The following is a 22,330-nucleotide window of genomic DNA, read 5'->3' as shown; positions in this document are numbered from 1 at the left end:
CATCTAGTGAACTTTGAAGTGTTCAGAGGATATTGGACTTAGCTTCTTATCAGTGTTTTCCCAATATCCCTGAATTAGTTTATGGTCAATGTTTCCAATAGGAGCAAGTTACAGACTGGTTGTGTGGATGTGGATGATGATTCCCCAGGAGCACAGCAGAGAGATTACAGCAGGCTTACAAGAAAGAGCACCCCATGAATGGAGAAAACTAATTTTCAGAAATTAATGAGTAACTTCTTTGTACTCTCTAAGTTTGAACCTACTTTCCTTTGAACACTATCTATATATGTAAGAAAGTGTCACAGATTTCTGGGGGAATGCTTTGTTCCAAATAAATATTCCTCTTCAAAAGCTATTTAGGACTAGATAACTAAAAAGATTCTCAGCTGATAATCTTGGGGAGAAGGACATTAAGGGGGACTCAAGCAGATGACAAAAGAAAATCACCTCCAAATCCTCAGGGCTAAAATGATGAGGGGGAGATAATAGTTTCTCTAAGACTTGCTGTTCATCTGTGAAAGTAGGAGTTTGGATAATGATTCTCCAGAACTAGATCGATATATACTTATACAAATTTCAGAGTTATGGGAAAATAGGCATGTTGGTCAATTAGTGATTCCTTCTTAAATGCCTTTGAAAATTAGTAATAATATATATAATTTTATTGAATGTTTTTATTCTTCCCCATTTGTAGATGTTCCTACAATCAGTACAATGTTACTTTCAAAACTGCATTATTTCCAACACAAATCCCTCCTGCTAATACTTAATCTAGTCTAGTTATTTGTAAGACATGCCAAATGCAATGGTGATACATTCAATATGTATATATTCATTCTGCAGATTATTGCCAAAGACATAGTTATAATCAAACAAATAGGTAATTGGAAAAGGTGGTGGAGTATTCATGTTTGCTCATTTCACTCTGTATCGATTATTAATGATCCCTTAATTTCCAAATCAAAAGGCCCTTTCCAAGTCCTCATTTTTTCTTGACATTTCTATATCGTTTGATATGGTTGACAATGACAATATCTTTTTAAAACTATTCTTTCTCTCTTATGTGCTAGGCATTTCTCAGACTCCTTTGTTACTTTATTATCCATACCCTACTATCTAACTTTTGGGGCACCTCAGAGCCCCTTCTTGAACTTTTTTATCTTCCCATATATTGTCTCTGTCCATAATATCATCAACTCCCACAGGTTGAATTATAATCTCTATGCAGTTGGCTCTCAGATTACATATTCAGCTCTTAGCTTTAGATCCACATTGCCATTTTTTCCTTATATTCAACTTTGAAAGTCTAATGGGTGTCTTAAACTCAACATATACAAGACAGATTTTATGATCTTTTCCCTAAAACTCTTTTCCTAGTTCCCCTCTTTCTGCTAAGGATATTGCCATCCTTTCATTTAGCTAGGCTCATAACCTGAGTCATATTTGACTCTCTGCTCTCATTTACTCATCTACCCTATATCCAATCATTTGGGAAATCATTAATTTTACCTTTGCAAGAGCTCTCATATCCATCCTACTCTTTATTCTCATATAGATATGTTACCTTAGTTTAAGCATCTCCTGCAGCCTGGGTTTTATCTTCAGTCATGCTGACTTTTGTCTTGTCACTGAACTTGGAGGACTCTGGAAGAGAGAGTGAGGCTGATGACTGTATAACTCTATATCACTTCAATCCAGTTCATGGAGAAATCAAGACCTCACTCCATGATGTCATTGGTCCTTTTTGAAAAGTGAAGGTGAACAACAAATCCTACCGTTCTCTTAGGCTGGAAATCTCAAAGTCATGTTAGAGTTTTCCTACTTTGTCATGACCTTTTATGTCTTCTCTCATTCACCATCTCTATTGCAGCTAGATTAATAAACAAAAGCATACTGTTTTAGTAGACAAGACATTTGAATTCTAGTCTGTTATCTATCAGAAGAACTATCTGCTTATTTAGTGTTATACTAATCAAAATACTCAAAGTTATTTATAGAGTCAGAAAAATAATAACAGAATTCATCTGGAAGAATAAAGGGTCAAGAATATAAAGGGAATCGATTAAAAAAATGTGATAGAAGATGACTTATCTGTATCAGATCTCAAACTATATTATAAAGGGGTAATTATCAAAACAATCTGTTACTGGCTAAAAGTTAGGGGGGTAAATCAGTGGAATAGATTAGTACACCATACATTGAGGTATACTACAATCTAGTATTTGATAAACCCAAAGATCCAAGCTCTAGGGACAAAAACTCATATTTTACAAAAACTACTGGAAAAAGTGAAAAGCAGTATGGCAGAAATGAGGTATAGATCATCTCACACTGTATAATAAGATAAGTTCAACATGAGTATACGATTTACATATAAAGGGTGATGCCATAAGCAGGCTTGGTGATCATGACATAGTTTGCCATCAGATCCATGAATAAGGAAAGAATTCATGACCAAAAAAGATATAGAGAGCATTGGGAAGTGTAAAATGAATCACTTTGATTATATAAGATTAAGACATTTTTGCACAAACAAAAACAATGCAACAAAAATTAGAAGGAATGCAAAAAACTGAAGGAAATATTTATAGTAAATATCTTTAATAATGATTTCATTACTCAAATATATTGAAAAGTGAATCAAATACAAATAAGTTATTCCCTAGTTAGTAAATGTTCAAAGGATATCAATAGGCTGTTTTCTAAAAAAAATCAATTTATAGTAATATAAAATGCTTTAAATCATGATTGAATAGGAAAATGCAAATTAAAACAGCTCTCACAGAAGGGGTAGGAAAGGATAGAATTTGGAAATCAAAGCCAAACAAGTTAACTGTTTTTATATCTAATTGGGGGAAAACAAAATATTATTTTAAAAAAAGAGTATTTATTGGTGAATAAGATGTAGGAAGATTGGAAAGATTAGAGGAGTCTAGATTATGAAAAGCTTTGAATGCCAAATGCAAGATTTTGTATTTTCACTAGGAAGCAATAGAAGGGTACTAGAATTATTGCACAGGGGAGGGGTATGTGTGCCATGATGAGATCTGCACTTTAGGAAAATCACTTAAATGGTTGAATAGAGAATAAATTGGAATGAAAGAGACTTGAGGCAGACAGATTCATCAGAAGGCTAGTTCTTCAATCCAGATGTGAGATAATAAGGGCCTACACTACAGGGGTGAAAGTGTCAGATAAGAGAAATGGAAATATCCCAAAGCTGTGGGAAAAGTAACATTGACATGTCTTGGCAATAGTATGGATATGGCAGGGATGGGGGATGGAGGTATGGTATTGAGAGTAAAGAATCCAGAATGACTCCTAGGTTGGAAACCTGAAGAACTGAGAGAATGAGATCATCCTCTATAGTAGAAGGGAAGGTAGTAGGGTTTAGGAGGAAAAATAGTAAGTTGTGTTGTAGACATATTGAGTTTAAGGTGTCTCTGGTCTTCAAGACCAGTGGTTTTTTTTTTTTTTTTTTTTTTTGTTTGTTTGTTTGTTTTTTGTTTTTTACCATTCTAACATGTTTTTCAAGGCAGCTAGGGGTATCATGGATAGAAGGCCAGGCCTGGAGTCAGGAAGACTTCTCTTCCTGAGTTCAAAACCAGCCTCAAATAGTTACTCTGGGTAAATCACTTACCCATTTTGCCTCAGTTTCTTCATCTGTAAAATGAGTTGGAGAAGGAAATGGCAAACTACTCTTGTGTTTCTGCCAAAAAAAAAAAAAAAACTTCAAATGAAATCATGGGTAATCAGACATGATTGAAATCACTAAACAGCAAAAAACATCATCAATGATTCTGCTTTGTCTATCAAATTAACTCCACACTTATTCATTTGATTTTCAAAACTTCTTTTGAGCTGGTCTTAACCTTCCTTTCCAGAATTATCTCTTACTGTTTCCCTAAATATCCTAAGTACTTTAAACTGCATTATTCACTGTTCTTTAAAATGGCCTCCATTTCCTTACCTCTGTGCTTTTGTTCATGTTGTTCCTCCCAAGTGGAATTCCTTCCAACTCCTTCTTCCTCTCTCCCTCTTCATTTCTATATCCACCCATTGAAATCATAGCCAAATTCATGCTTTAGATCCTCTATCTTCCTGGTTTAAAGTTTATGTTCTAAATGAAGTTTACCTCCATTTCTCCCCTTTAAAACCTTAGAGAATTTTGTTCATCCTGCTCTTAGGGCACTTATTATATTAACTCTTGCTGTAGACTGCTTTGTCTCCTGTTAAATAGACTACAAACCTTTTGAGGATAGGAATTATGTCCTTCACTGATACATTGTTGGTGGAATTATGAACACATCCAGCCATTCTGGAGAGCAATTTGGAACTATGCTCAAAAAGTTATCAAACTGTGCATACCTTTGATCCAACAGTGTTTCTACTGGGCTTATACCCCACAGAGATACTAAAGAAGGGAAAGGGACCTGTATGTGCCAAAATGTTTGTGGCAGCCCTGTTTGTAGTGGTTAGAAGCTGGAAAATGAATGGATGCCCATCCATTGGAGAATGGCTGAGTAAATTGTGGTATATGAATGTTATGGAATATTATTGTTCTGTAAGGAATGACCAGCAGGATGAATACAGAGAGGACTGGCGAGACTTACATGAACTGATGCTAAGTGAAATGAGCAGAACCAGGAGATCGTTATATACCTCAACAATGATACTGTTTGAGGATGTATTCTGATGGAAATGGATCTCTTCGATAAAGAGAGCTAATTTAGTTTCAATTGATCAAGGATGGACAGAAGCAGCTACACCCAGAGAAAGAACACTGGGAAATGAATATAAACTGCTTGCATTTTTGTTTTTCTTCCCGGGTTATTTCTACCTTCTGAATCCAATTCTCCCTGTGCAACAAGAGAACTGTTCGGTTCTGCACACATAGATTGTATCTAGGATATACTGTAACCTATTCAACATGTAAAGGACTGCTTGCCATCGGGGGGAGGGGGTGGAGGGAGGGAGGGGAAAAATCAGAACAGAAGTGAGTGCAAGGGACAATGCTGTAAAAAATTACCCTCGCATGGGTTTTGTCAATAAAAAGTTATTAAAAAAAGGAATTATGTCCTTGCATAGAATTGACACTTAATATTTGCTGAGTCTTAGATCACCTTTCTTAATGGGAAATTTGGACATGTCTAACATTTTTCTCCTGAGTTGTTAGCTTTGTATTTTTTAAATTAAAAACATTTAAGAATATGCTTTGATATGGATTCAGATACTATTAGTTCTTTCTCTGGGGATGAATAGCATTTTTTCTCATAACTCTTTCGGTATTGTCTTTAACCATTTTGTTACTGAGAATAAGTCATTCACAGCTGATTATCATAAAATATTGCTGATACCATATACAATATTCTCCTGATTCCATTCATTTCACTTTGTTAGATCATATAAGTCTTTCTAAGTTTTTCTGAGAGAGCATTCTACTTCTAATTTCTTATAACATGATTATATTCTATCAAAATCATATATCACAACTTGTTGAGCCATTCTACTGTTTCTCTACTGTTCAGTTAATTCCAATTCTTCACCATTAGAAAATTGCTGCTATGAATATAACTTTATGTTTTGATATCTATTCATCTCTAAGAGTCAGGGTTTTTAAGCCAAAATAAACTACCAAAAGGATCAGAATTTTGAAATTTTAGACCTTTTTTTTCCTAGGGGAAAAGAGGATCTGGGATTGAGGGAGCACAGACTGAATGTGAGTAGAGAATAACTGGGTGTCTGTGGATAAGGTTAAGTTTGTATGTCTTTGGAATGGTTTCAGATATATATCTATATCTATATCTATAAATATATATCTGTGTGTGCTCAAAATACTTGAGGTAAGCCCTATTTGGTCTTATATGTTAACTTGACATTTTCTTCTTGAGAATACAAATTTCTTAGAAGACAAGCATATATTGTTATATTAATGTGATTTGAGTATAATAAGAATAGAATGATGCACATTTGGGGATTTAATGAATATTTTGTGATGAGGATGAAAACAGGAATGAGAAAGAGAAGTGGGAGGCTTTTCCAATTAATCTGGTGGTTTGGACTGAAGGATTTTCTTGGCAAGAGGGTGTGAGATATTAGCAGTTTCTGAGGCCAACTTATCTTTCCAAAATAAAAAAAAGTAGAAATTCAATAGAAAACTAAACATTTACCAGTGAACTGACTTATTGAATGATATGTTTGTGGATATCCAGCATTTTCTAATTTTCAAGAGAATTAGAAAACTGCAAGCATATGGGTCCCTCATTCCTATTATCTGCATGTGTAAGGGATATGAAAGAGGCAATTACAGGAATCCAGAAGATTCAGGTTCTACAGTTAAATCCGTCATTAATTTGTGATTCTTGGATATGGCCACTTCTCCTCTCTCAGCCTTAGTTTCCTCATCTGAAAAAGAAAATATTAGTCAAGACCAGTATGTCTCATGCTAAGTCCTAAAGCTCTCTAGTGTTGCATGAAGAATTCTAGTGGGCGTGTGCCTGTGCAACATTATGATGATGGTAGACCAGCCCAGTCAACAAATTCATCTGCTCCAATGACTGAATAGACTTACAGACATTGGGGGGGACTACAAGTCTGCACTGGCAGAATTCCTTTAAAATAATTAATACTTTATCAACTGTTCTTTTTTAAAAATGGAAGATGAGATTAAGAGGAAATTTCATGATAAAAAAGCAAAAAGCATTGAAAACCAAGATTCTGGTGATAAAACAAACCTCCATAAACCTAGTTCAAATCCAAATCCCAAATGTACTAGAAATATAAATGTAATGATTTCTTTTTCCAGTTAAGGTTGAGGTCTAGCAATTTTGACATGCATGATTTCAGTATTTAATTTAATTCAGTATTGTTACAAAATTAAAAAAAATACTTCCTTGGGTTGGGAAAAATTAAAAGAAACTTGAAAACCGAACACCAGATATTGAAAAAATTAAACTGAAACTTTTAGTGGAAGAATGCCATGAAATGAATCAATCCCCCAAATTATTTGTTATTCAAATAGGAGGGATATAAGAATCTTCCAGGATGAGCTCATTTATCCAAGATTTTCCCAATTATAAAGCATCAATTAATAATAAATCTTCATATCCTTTTTATTTTATAAATCATCGGCAATGCTATATATAGGATAAAGTTGATCTGAAAATACAAGATTCTATTTGTATAAGGTGGCAGAGCCAAGATAATGAAGTGAAGTGAGCAGTTTCACCGAGCTCTTTCAAACACAGCTTTCTAAACATTTTTTAAAAGTACATCAAACTGAATTCTGCCATAACCAACAAAAAAGTCACAGTGAGTAAATTTTACAGTGCAAGGCTGAGTTAGGACCCCAAGTCCTTGGGATGGGGACTGTTGGGAGTGTAGCTATGGTTGTAATACCTGGGTTTGGGACTCGGAGGTAGCAGTAGCAGTGATGGTGACAGCCACACTGAGAGTACTTAGTTGCTTAGAAATTGTAAGAGAACTGAACACCTGGTCAGAAAGAGATTTCAGAAGACACTTGTGGGAGCACTGAGGACAATACCAGATACAATTTGGCAGCTTTTTCACCCATTATTAGTTCCAGGGTGGTAAGGAGTAAGTGTGGTCAAAAAGGAACAGGAGCCTTACCTGAATGAGGACCAGAGTGCAGTCCAGAAAAGTAAATGAAGACATCACTTCCTGGATCATACCACTTTGGATTCACTGAAAAGTTACAGGGTCCCAGACCTAGCTGAGAAATTAACAGAAGGACATTAAAGACCAAAGCTTAGACTAATCATTCCTTCCCTCTAGCACCCTACTCCTTAGATGATCACAATCCAACTCCAACATTAAGTCCAAAATTAAAAAAAAAAAAGGCAGGAAAAATTGAATGACAACAATAAGAAGAAGAGTTTTAGAATAAGAGTTATCCTGGTGACATGAAAACTGAAGATGTAAATTCAGAGGAAACCAATGCCTTAAAATATCTAAAGGCAAAGCCTTAAAATTCAAAAAAAGAATTCCTAAAAGAGCTAGAGGAGATAAAAAAGAGCAAAAAATTATTCAGTGATCAAGTAAGAGTGATAGAGGAAAAATTGGGTAAAGGGGAAGGAAATGAGAACTGAATTGCACACTGGATAGTGTCAGGACTAAAATCAGGAAGACCTAAATTCAAATCCAGACTAAACAGTTACTAATTGTGTATTCCTGGACAAGTCATTAACTCTGTTCACCTCAGTTTCCTTATGTGTAAAATGAGCAGAATATTCCAGTATCTTTGCCAAGAAAACTCCAAATAGGGTCACAAAGAGTTGGACACAACTGAAAGGATGAAACAACAACAAAATATAAATATTTGTGTGTATATGTATATATGTATGTTATTTTATATATACCCATTTGGATATAAAAATTCATACTACTCAATAGGAGGTAAAGGAGCTAAGAGGAAAAAGGGAGTGATAGGAATAACTGTAGCTTATGGGGGCCAGTCAGAAGTAAAAAAGACTTTTAGGAAAGGGGAAAGGCAAAAAAAGAATAATTTGAAAAGGATAAAATGCTGGGAAATATATAGTTAGCAATTATGATTGTAAATATGAATGGAATGAACTCACCCATAAAAGGGAAACAGAATGGATTAGAAAGCAGAATCAAACAATATATTGTTTGCAAAAGAAATACTTGAAATGGAAAGACACACAGAGTTAAAATAAGGAGCTGGAGCAGACTCTATTATGCTTCACCTGAAATAAAAAAGACAGAGGCAACAATCATGATTATGATTTTAGATAAATAAAAAGCAAAAACAGAGCTAATTAAAAGGAAACTATATTTTGCTAAAAGGTGTAAAGGGCTAAAACTCTGAGTTGATGCACTAATGTTGGACAACAGAGCACTTAAGGGTAACTACCGATTGGACAATACTTTATTAACATATGGTTGGAAAATGGCCTTTCCCATAATTCTGTACTGGTTCAATCTTTTGGTGTATACAGGGAATTGTGGGAAGGATTAGGGGGTGGAGTAAGACAAGCCGGAGCCATTTTGACAGTAGAGGAAGAGAAGGAAGGTCCTGTGTCCATCCTGTTCACTTCCACCACTAAAGACCAAGAATAAAGACCAAGGACTTTTGCTTATCCTGACTCCGGCTGATTCTAAGGTATCCAGGATGCTAACTTGGTCTTCACAAAAAAAGTCTATCACCATAGATAACAAAGTAACATCAATACTGAAAAGTGAAGGGATGCCCATCAATTGGAGAATGATTGAACAAATTATAATATAAGAATGTAATGGAACAATATTGTATTATAAGAAATGATTGGTTTTTGAAAAATCAGGGAAGACTTATATGAATTAATGCAAAGTGAAGTGAGCAAAACCAGGATGACATTGTACACTGTAATAGCAATATTGTAGATATAATATAATGAAAGACTTAGTAATTGATCCATACAATGATCCATCACCATTTCAAAGGACTTATGTAGTAAGATGCTATCTACCTCTATATAGAGAAGTGATGTCTTTGAGTGAAGATTAAACCATTTTTCTTGTTCTTTTTTTTTTTCTTCTAAATATAGTTAATATGGAAATGTGCTTTGCATGACTTCATTGTCATAATGCTTGGCTTCTCAGTGGTGGAGAAGAGGTTAGCAGATTAGAAAAAAATTTGATATTGAAAATAAAAATAAATTAAAAATAAAAAATAGTTGAATGTTACTTGATATTCTTACTAGATATGTAAAAATTTATTTTAAAAAATTTTTGGATTCTCACCAAGATCATTCTCTGATATATCACCACAAGATGGTGGTAACCTTGAGTTTTTGAAGGGTTTGCCAGTGGTATTTATAGAAATGAGGCATTTTTAAAATAAGGCTATTATTGTGTAAAAGAAAAAAAAACTAAAATAATGTTGGAATAAGTTACTGAGGATCATATATCATTCTGATATTTCTTATAGAACCAAACTTTCTGAGACCAGCTTTTTTTTTTTTCATCCATAAATTGATAGAAATTGAAGCTTCTGGGCATGTAGAAAAAAAAAATAACTCCTCCTTATTACCCAAATATTTTCTTTATTTAAATTGCTTCATGTATAATGACACTCAAATAATAACCAGAAAAAGAAAAGACGGAAGTATTGGCCATTTGGTAATTATCATTTGAACCTAATCTTCTAACTTCATCTTAAGGAATAACTCATATTATATATTCATATACAATAGATTATGGGATTATCTTCAAAAGACAAAAGATGTTAGAGGCTCTTCATAGTTATATACACTAATTTTTTCTTCTTAGAAGATCTCATACTTATTAGAAAGCTTATAGAAGAATTTCATTTAGTTCTTTTCCTTTTTTCCCTAATCATTTTTAGAACCAGATCTAGTAGTAGTGTTGCCGAATCAAAGGATATGAGTAGTTTAATAATTCGTTGGGCATAATTCCAGGTTGCTCTCCAAAATGGATGGATCAATTCATAGTTCTATGAACAGCGAATTAGTGTCCCAATTTTCTACATCCCTTCCAATATTTGTCACTTCCCCCCATCAATTATTTTAGCCAATCTGATGGGTGTAAATGATATCTCAAAATTGTTTCAATTTGCATTTCTCTAAGCAATAATGATTTAGAACATTTTTTCACATATCTATGTATTTTTTTGATTTCAGCATTGGAAAAATTGCCTGTTCATATCCATTGCCCATTTATCAATTGAGGGATGACTTGTATTGTTATAGATTTGACACAGTTCTTTCTATATTTGAGATATGAGACTTTCATCTGAAGAATTACCTATAAAACCTGACCCCAATTTTCTGCTTTCCTTCTGATCTTGGCTGTATATGTTTATTTTGTATAAAACTTCTGTAATTTAATGTAATCAAAATTAGCGTTTTATATCTCACACTGTTCTCTTTCTCTTGTTTATTCATAAGTTGTTTACCTACCCATAAATCTGATTGGTTTTTGGTTGTAATCTCTCTCTTTATATCTAAGTCATGTATCCATTTTTATCTCATCTTGGGTGAATGGTGCAAAAGTCTATTTTTACCATCAGTGCAACATTGACGAGAGACCGACCCCCAGAACCCGATGCCAGCAATAGCTGAGACAAAGACTCAGTTGACATCAATGCACTTTTGCACTTGAATGACTGATGCTATATAGGAATTGAACTAAGTTGCACTGACTTTTCCCAAAGACTGAGGTGGTATTGGAAAGACCATGCTGCTGAGGAGGTAGAGGAAATGTTTATGCTTTGTTCTTGTTATATTATTGAGGCAAATATTCTTCTATAAAAGCTATTAGAAGATAAATGGAACTGTAATTCTAATTCTCTAGCCCTCAACAAGCAAGGGAATATAATCAGTGGGGGCTCAGGCTTCTTGGAAGTAACAAAGAGATGCCCCCCAAATCCCTCAGGGTATCCAAGGATCCCAAGGCACAAGGACAGCTGTCTGAGATCGGGGAGAGAGAGCCAGATTGTCCATGTTTCACCTGATAGAGTGTAATGAAGGATATTATCCAGCATGGCTAGACTGGCTGTGAAGCTAATCAGGTTCCAGATGTCACTTTAGGGGAGAGGAATTCTTTCATCTGGTCTTTAGGATTTTTAAGCATTTTAGCAGCTGATGACCCAGCCTCCATAATGAATAACTTGTGGATCAAGTTTGTAAGAAAGCAGCAAAATAGCATTCTGAGTTTCCACTTTTTTACAGAATAAGTTCTTCTTCTTATGATACTATGTGAACATAATTGTGCTATATCATCAGATTTTCATGAAAATGATTGGTGGAAAGGTCTTTATTATTTATTATATCTATATGGATTTGGGCAAATCACTTAACCTCTCATTGCTCTGAGAAATTTTCTGATACTGCATGTGGCAGAACAATTGGACCTAAATGTACGTATATATTTTTTTGGATTTTAAGGTCACTGTCCCAAGAGGAACATTGGATTTGGTCTTTGTCTCATCGTGGTATGGAGGTGACCTTTGCCAACCAACCAGCAAACAAACATATGTATGTGTATCCAAGCATATGTAGGAAAACACATGAAAGTGTTGGACTCAACAGACTAATGGCCCTCTTTTGATCTCCTTAATGTCTTAGATATTCTAGTAGAGTATTTGGGATATAATTCTAGTTCTTTTAAAACTATATCAATATTAGTCATTCAAAAAGAATCTTGAGTACCAATAGTTAAATTATTAATGCTTGTAAATAGTCTAATTCCCCCCCCCCCCATGCAGTTCTTATATAGATTCTTAGTAACTTCCATATCAACTATTCCTTTATCTGTCATGGTATTTCACACGGGTCCCTCTTATATGTATACAATACAATAGTTTGTAAAAACAAGGAAGCAATTAAGACATTTTTAGTTCCCTCTGAGAGCTACAAAGCAAGACTGCTTAAGGAAAGCGCTCCAAGGCAATATATATTTGTTACCCAAGCCAGAATAAAATGTTTAAGACCCGACTCTTTGGCCAAGAATATATGGCAGTAATTTCTTTTAAGCTTTATTGTTATTTTAAATTTAAACAAATGCTGTTTTGGCGGACTTTTGTTTTAGCAGAATGTTTGCAAGTCTCTGCGGGAACTCATACCGTGTTTTTGCTTTCTTTAATATTTGTAAATGGTGTCCAGAACTTGAGCCGGAGGAAGCCTTTCCAGGGTTAAATTGTATGGCGTGTCAGGAGGCATCTATACTCACTCACCTGACCCTCTGACTGAAGCCAGAAAGTACTGCTGTGATGGCTGAGTGCTAATAATAACAATAACGACTTTAATTCCTGAACGCTTCTTTCCAGTTACAAAAGGCTCCCACAAATCCCACCTCGCGTGCCTCCCAGCTGAATCCCCCTACGTGGCGCTTCAGCTTCCTGAGGGACGGCAAAGCACCCTGTGCACTCTCTTACCAGTTATTATCTCACAGGATTCTCACAGTACACCTGTGGGAGACAGAGGAGACATCATCATGACTTTTTTAGATGAGGAAACGGAGAGCTGAAGGGATGTGTATTAGTTATAATGCTAGAAGGTAATAGAGCTGACCCTAAAATCCTGCTCTTTTCACCCTAAGAGCCCTGCATGTGGCTCTGATATATTGTAAGATTTATGGTTAAAAGGGATCTCCAAGGTGATCTCATTCAATCTCTTCATTTGCTGGATGAGGAAGACAGAGATTCAGCCTGGCTTGGTGATCTGGTTAAAGGCACATAGGTGCTAAGTAGCAAAGTTGGGATTTGCCTTTTGGTCCCCTGACACAAAATACACCGCTTTCCCCCCAGACTCATTAAGGTGCAATAGGCTGACGGAGGCTATGCAGCCAAAATTCATCTGGGAAATGGACTCAAACCCATTCGATTGCCCCAGAATCTTCCCTTTGGCAGGTAGAGAGCTTTGCATATTTTTCCAGGAAGGGACATCAGTGGCCTTTGACCCCACTACTGAACTCTGAAATTCATTTCAAAGCTACTGAGGATCCTAGCTAGGTGGTGCAGTAGAGAAGTGTCAGAGCTGGAGTCAGAAATCTCATCCTCCTGAATTCAAATATGGCCTCAGACACTTACTAGCTGTCTGATCCTGGGCAAATTACTTGTTTGTCTCAGTTTCCCCATCTGTAAAATGAGTTGGAGAAGGAAATGGCAAACTACTTTCTCTGCCACAAAAATCCAACCCCAAATGGGGTCATGAAGAGTTAGACATGGCTGAAAATGATTGATTCGAGATCTTCCTCTTCAGCCAATACTGTGCTGACTCCTAGGGGAGGATACAAAAGCCTAAGATTTTGACCCTGCAGAAGTTTAATGTCTTGTTGTGGGGGTAGCACCAGACTGAGGCCATGGAGAAAGAATGCTGTGTTATGAGACAAGCATGGGGGTCGGATTGATCAGGGAAGACTTCATGGAGGAGGCAGAGTGGAATATTAGGAGCCAAAGAAAGGGTAAAATGTGTTCTTCGAGAATGCTCATCTTTTCCCTCCAGCAGCTGCTTCCCATTTCTCTCAGACTCTTCATCTTTGAAAGGTGATCCTTTTTCATGCCTCCTTGTTTCTATCTCATGATTTCTCCTGAAGATTTAACCTCTTCTCTCCATTCCAGTGGTTGTCACCCTAATTCAGGGACCCAGTAACATCTCTAACTGAGCTTCTGCCTTCATTCTCTTCCAGCTCCAACCGCCACTTCATAAAGCTGTTAAAATCATCTTCCAAGAGCACCTCGCTTTTCTCTCTCTTTTTTAAAAATAACTTTTTATTGATAGAACCCATGCCAGGGTAATTTTTTACAGCATTATCCCTTGTATTCACTTCTGTTCCGATTTTTCCCCTCCCTCCCTCCACCCCCTCCCCTAGATGGCAAGCAGTCCTTTACATGTTGAATAGGTTACAGTATATCCTAGATATAATATATGTCTGCAGAACTGAACGGTTTTCTTGTTGCACAGGGAGAATTGAATTCAGAAGGTAGAAATAACCCGGGAAGAAAAACAAAAATGCAAGCAGTTTATATTCATTTCCCAGTGTTCTTTCTTTGGGTGTAGCTGCTTCTGTCCATCTTTGATCTGAATTAACTCTCTTTATTGAAGAGATCCACTTCCATCAGATACATCCTCATACAGTATCATTGTTGAGGTATATAATGATCTCCTGGTTCTGCTCATTTCACTTAGCAGCACCTCACTTTTCTCAAAAACATTCTATGGCTCCCAACTAACCCTAATGTGAAACAAAACTCTGCTGATCGTCCTATCATAATAAGGCTCCCTCCAACTTTGCCAGCCTTCTTCCAACTGGACTATTCTACTGCCTATTTCTTGATCATACCCTGGTGCTGTCCCCTCTCTCTATCTTGGGTCAGGCCATTTCCAATACCTGTACTTTTCCTCTATAGGCTCACTGTTGAAAATCTTTATCTTTCTTCAAGATTCTTCCCAGAAACTTTCCCTGATCTTTCCTAAATTAAAAGCAGTTTTGTCATCTTCAAACTCCTTTATATTGACCATATCCTCCCAGGTATCATTCTGATTTCTGCATATGTATGTACTCCAAACCCTATTCCAGATTCCTGGTTTTAAAAATGAGAAAATTCAGGTCCAGGAGGTCACATTGCTTGCCCAAGGGCACATACCTAGTATTAATTGGAGCTGGGACTGTAACCCAGTTATCTGTACTCCACATTCAGAGCCCCTTTCATTCTATCTCAGTCCTTCTGGTATCGATGACTGGTATCGATTGTAGTAAGATACACATCGATAGTGATTTACTCCTACCTGGGGTTTAAGTCTGAGTGTATAATTGCATGTGCTTCCCCCAAGCCTGGGGGCACTGCAGGAGACTCCAGACCTCCCTGGGATGATGAGGATTATGGAAATAAGCTCAGGCTTTGTGACCTTGTCTTTGGCTGGTCAATTGTATGGGACTCTTCTAATCCCAGGACCACAGTGGGCCAGACCCTTCTCTCTTCCACTTCCAACCAAGCTCATGTTGTTGTTTCTGTGACACGGTGCCTTTGACTATAGATTCTTCAGGCTTTTAGACTAGCATTTGATGTAATATTGTTCTGCAGAAATAGTAGAGAGTTGACTAAGTTATTGGCTTCTCCTAGCAGTTTTTTTGGGAGGACTGAAGGAGGAAAGGAAGAGGAAAAGACAGGAAATAAGCATTTATTACCTGGGCCATGTACTGTGCTAGATAATTTACAAATATCTCATTTGGTCCTCACAACAGTGAGGAAGCTGCTATTATAATTTCCATTTTTACAGTTGAGGGAACTAAGTCAGGCAGAGGTTAAGTACTTGCCTTTGGTCATACAAGCTGGTCAAGATCTGAGGCAGGATTTGAACTCAGATCCTCCCGATAGCAGTCCTTGTGCTCTGTCCACCCCAGTCTCCCTGTGATAGTTTATTGGTTGACATCAGAGGAAACATAGATGCAGGCAGGTCAGCTGGCTACTTAAAGCTCAAGAAGGAGAAAGAGGATTTGATATTTCCTCCCCATCCCCCAGCCCCCCACTCCTAGTATCCTTTCTCTTGATCTAGCCAAGCAAAAGTGTGAAGTGAGTCTGCAGCAGTGATGGGGGATTTGGAAAGCCATCCCCATATCTCTCACCCTGACCCCGCTATGCGTGCCCCAGGCAGGACAACAAGAAGAAAAGTAACCCCTCAGTTATATACATGAGAACAAAGTCAGACAAAATGCTCCCTCTTAGTGCGCCACACTATGGACTCCCCACTTCCATAATATACCATGGCTGTGGATGGTAATCACTGGGATAAAGGCTAAAGAGTTTTGTAATGGGTTCCCTGGCTGAGGTGACCTGACAGTCTGCTTTGTTCTACTTCCATGTATCCTCAATGAGGTGAGTTGGCAAGAATCTGTGAAGACATTCTGGGTTCTTGTGAGCCAGAATCTTAATTTTCTGTGTAAAAAACAAGTTTCTATATTTTCCATAAGAGTTTGTGCATTTTCCATTTCATTCTGGGGCCAGAGAAGCCACATCCAAGAACCATATTAACATTTATCTGATATGCTGGCACTGCCCCTGCTCTTTGACTTTTAAGTGTGTGTTCTTAGACTTTTTGACCGGGGCCCATTTTAATGGCACTTGCTTAATATTTAAGAAATGTAAGTAATTGATATCATGCATCATTTCAACTTAGAAAGTAGAATGCGGATAGTTGCCTGGATTGGTAATTAAAAAATACTTTTGACCACAAGGTTATCTTTCTCACTTTGGAGGACTATATGAGGTACAGCCAAAACAACAATCCAATATCCACTCCTGTCTCAATTATAGTGTTGATGGCACCCTAGGGCCCTATTGTATCATGAAGAATGCTGGGCTGTGTCAGGAGCCCAGACTGGTAGTCTTGGATCTTCCATTTACAAGCGATGTGGCTTCGAGCAAACTTTTTGTCTCTTTGAGGATGGCTTAGATGCCATATGTTAGGTATTTTTCGTTTTTAAGTTTTAGGGTTCTGTGATTGCCTGCCTATTTCAGAGTCTGTGTCTCCTCATTTTTGCCAAAAAATGCTTCCCTATACAGTCAACCAACATTTTGATTAGATTCCACAAAGATGATTTTTTTTGGAGGGAATTTCTTTACCCAGAATTTCTACACCAATATAAAAATCATAGATCTAGACAACCTGTCTTCTCCCATACTCTACAATCCCTACTCCCCCCACCCAAAGCCCACCCCAGTATATTTATTATAGAAGAACATAGAAGTTGGCTGAAATTTGGACATTTCGGGAGTTAAAGGGCGCAGAGCACGTCCAGGTTGGTTGGAAGCAGAACTAGTTTTCCAACTTTACAAACACATTCTTTATAGCAATGTAAGGTCTTTAGTTAAATAACTAAACTATAAAGGACTAATGAAAAATATGTCTAGAATCTAGAAGTATGTCTAGAATAATTTTATGATATTTATATACACATATACATAATACATGCATAGAGATACATACCTATTTGTGTTTGATGGTGGCCATCTCTAGGACAAAGATTGGGGAGAGAAAAGAAAAAAAAAAGAAATTTACATGAATAGAAAGGAATAGAAAGCTATACACAATATTTTGTAGTTTTATGTATAACCATCTTTTTATTATGTTATATTATAAAAATATTTTATTCCATAAATTAAAATAAAATAAAAATTTCAAATAAGCATGTATTTAGTACCACATTATCTTCATTTATCCAAATCAAGAAACTGGATTGAGATTGGTGAGGTGACTTATGGAGGTGGGTCATAGAAGTGATCCACTTTATCTGAAGACAGAGCTTTCTCACAAAATCCTGGCTTAGATGTGTATTAATTGTATGATCCTGCGCGTCATATCACCGATTTACTCCTTCATTTCTTTGTTTAGAAAAATACAAGGATAAGACTCATCTTATTCATTTCCCAAAGTTATGAGGAAAATACTTTGCCAAATATAAAGTGCTCCAGAAATTTTATACTTGTTATTGTTGAAAACTGGGTGATTTTGGTTTTCTCATCTCTAAAATAAAGATAATGCTTTACCATGGGGAAAAGTGCTTTGCAAACTGTGCAACTTATAGCTAAAAGATTATTTGCATTTTCTAAGCAGATGGATGTAATGCATTCCCTTTTCTCTCTTCATAAGAGCCTGGCTATTAATTCATTCCTACATGACCTGAGTTGATGAGTGGAATCCAAGCAGCATTGGGTCTTTGCAAAGAGTTCATTTGCATAATGAATAGTGAAGTCCTGTTGTAAAGGAAAACATGATTAGTCATTCAATCTTTTCCCTGAACCTGAATTCTAGAAGCACTTCCTTAATAATTGGGCCATGCCCAATAGTGTAAGGTGCTCATTTTAGACTAAAAAGCTACTGGGCTTCTTTTCATTGTATATAGTATATGTCAGCACTCCAAGTTAACTTTGTCTTTGACTCCAAGAATCAAAGAAAGAAAGAAACAAAAAAGAAAAATCCAACAGATGTGTTCTAGATCTGTTTCTGAGTGATTTACAGAAGGGGGCAGTTACTGTTGACTGAAAAAAGAATGCCTTGCTATCAGCTAGTCAGTTATTTTTCTTGGGAAAACCAAGGTGGATATTTTGGCCATTGTTTTACCATCAAATACCCAGGGGTATTTGAAGAAAAACTTTTGGGAAATGGTTGTGTCCTTGGTCTCTCTCACCAAGGACACTTTCATTCTGCAGACAGCCTATCAGAAGCTTTTCTTGCCTTAGTGGAAATTGGAATTTTCTTCACTGAGAAATGTAAGCAGGCTCATGGTCATAATAAGAGATCGAAAGCTGGACATCATCCAATCCAGTCCGACCCCACCATTTTGTAGGTGAGGAATCTGAGGCCCTGGGGTGGTGATTTGGCCAATAGCACAAAATGGGAAATGACAAAGCTGGGATACAAATCCACTGTGCTTTGTGAGCCTTTACAAATGACTCTTTGGATGACCTGACATAAAGAATAATTTTCAGTAGAATATGTCTACTGAGAGAACAGTGGTTAGAGTTTCATTTTTTGCAGAAAACAGTGTAATAATCTATCATTATCACACCAGCATAAGTATACTACAGGTCAAACAAAGAGCCATTTCAAATAATCATCAAATTCAATAATTCAACAAATATTAGGCACAGTTGATCAAGTACTGGACTGAAAGTCAGAAAGTCTTAGAAGCTCCAATGTGGCCTAACACATTTAGTTGTGGGACCCTGTTAGATCCTTTAGGTTCTATCTACCTTGGTGCTCTTATCTGTAAAATGGTGATAATAAAAGTAACTCCCCACAAAGTTTGTGTGAGGATAACACGAGAGGCAGGCTTTACAATAATATATTAAATATATAAATAAATAAAAACTAATGTCTCCTGTGTACAATTTGAGAGGTAGTAGATAAATGGGCAGTTCTAGATTCAGGAAGATCTGTGTTCAAGGACTGGCCTGGGCACATACTGCTGTGTGCCCCTAGGCAAGTCTTTTGACCTCTCAAAGGTGGATACAGCTTTCTGAGATGATGAATTATTACAATCCACCAACTTCCATCAATAGGCGTTTCCACACTGGATATTTGCTATTCTGATGAAATCATAGCTTTGAATCAAAAAGGCAGGACATAAATACTCCTTTTTCTATAGTATTTCACAATTTACAAGATCCTCTTCTCAGAATGCCTTCATGAATTGGAGAATTGTTATTTTTATTTTATATAAGAGGAAACTGAAGAACCATTGTGGCTAACCAGAAAGAAAGAGTGAAATGAGTCCTCCAACCAAGATCTCTTCCACGATGCTTAGAGCTATTTATACAATAATCAAATCAGCCCAAAGTAACAATTTTATACAATTAAAGTTTCTTAAAATGCTCTTAACATAACAACTGCAACGACAATTATTTGATCAGGGATTTATGATGAGGTAGGTATCATTCTCATTTAGAGATACCAGAGGTAAGGAAACAATTTGGAACCTGTCTTTGGAACCAACTTAGAACCAGTTGATTATAAAAGGGCCTCACTATGTGTTACTATTTCTTTAGAGATAATCTAATAGTTGCTTATGCTTGGAGACCTTCCGATAGCCAGTGATGTTAGAAAAATTGCACATGTTTCTGTTAGTGAAGAAAATCTAGTGTTAAACAGACACAAACGTAGTAAACATAGTGTGTGTGTGTGTGTGTGTGTGTGTGTGTGAAATTTGGCCACTGGTTGTGTAAACTGCAATAAATCTGTTCCATTCCTTTAGAGGTAGGTCAGTACCATGGATAGAACACCACCACTGGACATTGAGAAGATTTCATGTCTATCTGCCTCAGTTTCCTCAGTTGTAAAATGAGGATAATAATGTTTCCAAAGTTGTTGTGATACTCATATGAAGAATATTTGTAAGGGGCTTCTATTTCTGAATCTTATCTCATCACTTTTAGCTATGGAATTCTATATCTATGATCTCCTTCCAAGGAATAAGTTCCTTTCCAACTCTAAGGAGATTAGAGTTCCCTTCAGGGCATTAGGACAGGGTGCCAGAGACTTGAAATAGGAGGAGAAACTTTACATAACATACACTTAACATACTCAAGCTCCAGCTTAAGCCCCACCATGAAGTCTTTTCTGATTTCTTCAGTCCAGATCATCCAGGATGGCAGGGCAGGGGGAAGACCTACTTCCCTCAGGGTATCCTATTTCTCTTGCCTTCCCTTCTGACTGAACCATGACTATTCTAGAACCCATAGACCACTGGGGAAGCCTAAATCCTAAATTTTCCTAATTCCTATTCCATGGGCCTTGGCCATTCCAGAACCTGGAACCCATCAAAGGGTAGAGTGAGACTAAACAATTCAACTTCCCTCGGGGCTCCCTTTCTCCCCCCTTTTCCCCTTTGTATAGGTTGTTTGATTGTCCATAGGGAGTAAATGAGACAGAAATCAACAGCTATATCCTTTCAGCTGTTCTGCAGCTGATTTAAAGGGTCCTTTAGGATTTATCATTGTCCTTGCCTCTATGCCCTAAAGTCCCATATCACTGTCGTCTGACCTACTTATGTAGGTCCCGTAGGTCTTGCTGTCAATCCCTGCTGTACTGTTGGATTTTGGACCTTTCCATACGCTCTGTAATTAAATTTTCTTTTATGTGTTATCTTCCCCAATTAAGAGTATAAACTCCTCAATAGTAAGGACTCTAAATTTTTCTGCTTCAGGCACACTCCAGTGCTTTGCACATAGCAAACCCTGACTAAATCCTTTTCTATCCATTCATTTCTAACATTTTCTCATGTCTCCATTTTGTTCATGATAATCTTTCTCCCTGAAATGTCTCCTCTTTTTCCATCATTATTTATGGAAAGCCTCCCCATACTTTATGATCCAGAGAAGATGTCACTTCCTCTATAAAATCCTTTCTTGAACCACTCCACCATGAAATGAATTCTTCTCTTACAAATTCTCATCAAGCCTTGTATTTATCACATCTGATTATAATCTCCAAAGGACAGGGACCATGTTGTATTTCTTTTCGTATTTCCCCCAATGGCTACCACAGTGCTTAACCCGTGCTTTTATTGAATGAGTTAACAAATGAATGCATAGATGACCAAAATGTTAGAAATAGGATAGATTCCAATACATCTGGTTAATTTTTGAAACACTTCAGGCTTGTAACCAAATATATCGTAATTCTTTAACAATGATGTCAGTGACAGAAGGATCTTGAAACCAATGAACCCAAAGGCAAGCCTGATTATTTTTTCTGTCACTTTGCACGGTGTGATAGGGTGGAAAGAGCTTGGAAAATGATGGTGAATCCCGACAGGTACTGCTGGAGAGGTCATCACCTTCTCAGACTTCAGTTTCTGCATCCACAAAGGACAGCTGATGACAGTTGTTTGATTTGCTTCATAGAGTTGTTCTACTGCAGTAAAGTCTGAGGACTTGATTTTGAATAAAGATTCTGCTTCTTGTTTCTTGTTGAAGCTCAATTAAGTCACTTAACATCTTTCTGACCTTCTTTTCTTTTATTTGTAACATGAGGGGTTTGGAGTCAATGGCCACTGAAGGTTCTTCAAGCTCTAAAATATATGATAATAATGACAATATTAACTATGATAACAATAATAGTGCTTATCATGTACCGGGTACTGTGCTAACCTATGATACTCCTAAAGGAAGTGAAAATACTGCAGAGGGGTGAGTTAATAAAAACCAAACAATATTCATGTTAATAATGGTAATGATGGTGATAGTAATTCTTATATAGAGAATACTATGTGCCAGGCACTGTGCTAAGCTATGATCCTCTTAAAAAATGTGAAAATATTGTAGAGATGTGAATAACAATAATAACAA

Source organism: Antechinus flavipes, chromosome 6, assembly GCF_016432865.1.
Source record: "Antechinus flavipes isolate AdamAnt ecotype Samford, QLD, Australia chromosome 6, AdamAnt_v2, whole genome shotgun sequence".
NCBI lineage: Eukaryota > Metazoa > Chordata > Mammalia > Dasyuromorphia > Dasyuridae > Antechinus > Antechinus flavipes.
This window is presented reverse-complemented; position numbering follows the sequence as displayed.